Source organism: Vigna unguiculata, chromosome 11, assembly GCF_037176805.1.
Source record: "Vigna unguiculata cultivar grain cowpea cultivar isolate G323 ecotype 2 chromosome 11, ASM3717680v1, whole genome shotgun sequence".
In the NCBI taxonomy this organism is placed as follows: Eukaryota; Viridiplantae; Streptophyta; class Magnoliopsida; order Fabales; family Fabaceae; genus Vigna; species Vigna unguiculata.
The window spans coordinates 13,802,215-13,803,918 of NC_140802.1; positions in this window are offsets into that span (position 1 = coordinate 13,802,215).

Genomic DNA, 1,704 nt, shown 5'->3' on the forward strand with positions numbered 1-1,704 from the left:
TTCTGTTTGAAAGCAATGCGTAATGGGCAATGGACGATTTTTTTTTTTTTTTCAAATAAAAATAACATTTTAATCACTATCTAGGCAGAATATACTCTCATTTATCCTATTTCACTACATAATTTGGATCTTATCCTCTTCCAATATAAGTTTTGTTTAAACATTTTAACCATTTATTATCTTATTGGATTAGACACTTCTGTGTTTTGTTGAACAATTAGATTTCATAATAAATATAGTATATAAGATTCTGATTATGAATAGAAGAGATGATTATACTAAAACTAAAGAGAGAAAAAAGAAAGAGAAAAACTAAAGCAAAAAATTAAATCTATATAAAGTAATCTTATTCGATAAAAATATTACAAGAATATGAGTAATACTTTTAAGACCAGAAAGAAAGAGGGGGAAAAAAAAGAAAGAAGGGGAACTATAAACATAACGTGAAAGAAAGAGGGGGAAATATAACAGAGGTAAAATTTATGAGAATATAAATCTGGCAGAGCCGGTTAGATATTCTCTCATAAATTTTAATCTCAGCATGTAAAAACAGAAAATATAAACATAAAGAAAAAATTCTATACATGTTTTTAAGCCTTTAAATGATTATCGCATCTTTTAATAAATATTACTCAAGGCATCCGTAGATGCCTAGAAAGAAACTACTCCATAAAACTTACTTTGATTCCAGAGGGAAGGGGGAGAGATCTGAAATTCCTCGTTTATTTATGGTTGAATATACAGTAGCAGAGGGAGGAAAGTTGAGAGAGGAGAGAGAGAACTAGAGAGAAGGCAGAGGAAAGAGTAAGAGAGATTAAGAGAGAGGGAGGGGTTCTGAGTATCTTGCCCAACATAAGGGTCTTACAGACTCTTTTATAGAAAAATGTTTGACTTGTAACCTGTTGAACCGGTTTTAAATGACCAGTTACTTGTAGTGTCGGTCATGTGATGACTGTGTTGTTTTACCCTTAAGTCTATTACTCAGATAAGAGTAAAATTACTGTGTCACAGGTAAAACTTTCTTTATTGTCCTTTTCTGGAGACCATAGTGGATGTTAAGTCTTCATGGTCTTCTTCAAGGATTTGATCTGAGTCTTCATTATCTGAAGGGAAAGAAGATCCAGGTGTTCCTTGTCCATGGCTTCCTGTTTCTTCGTAGATTTCTCTGTATATCCTTTCTTTTTCAAATCTTTTTACCAGTATTGGACTGGCTTCAATAGGGAAAGGATGAAATTTATTTCCCATAAACTTTTTCCAATACATCTTGGTGTTTATGGTTTCTTTCAAAAGGATATATTCTGAGTTATCCTTCCTAGAGAAATTCCAGTTTGATCCTTCAATATATGCTTTCCAGAGCTGGTATTGGTAAAGCTTTTCTTTATTTAAAGAAAGTCCTTTCAAGGTTCCGTGTTGCAGATGGACATGAGCCTCAGGATTTGACTCTGTGTATAGTTTTATCACATGGGTTGCCATGCTGTCAGGGTTCATGGCGCTCTTGGGAGAAGAGGTAATTTGTAGGCAGATGGTGGTCATATATTCTGCTTGTATCTCATTTACTACCGAATTTATTTCTTGGGTAAGAGAGTTAAACTTTTCGGTAGGGGGAATAATAAGTGTCTGGAGACATCCTGCCTCTAATAATAAGGAAGGACATATGACCACGTCTCTGTATAGTTGGTTTTTGAAGGTCTTTAAATCTATTTG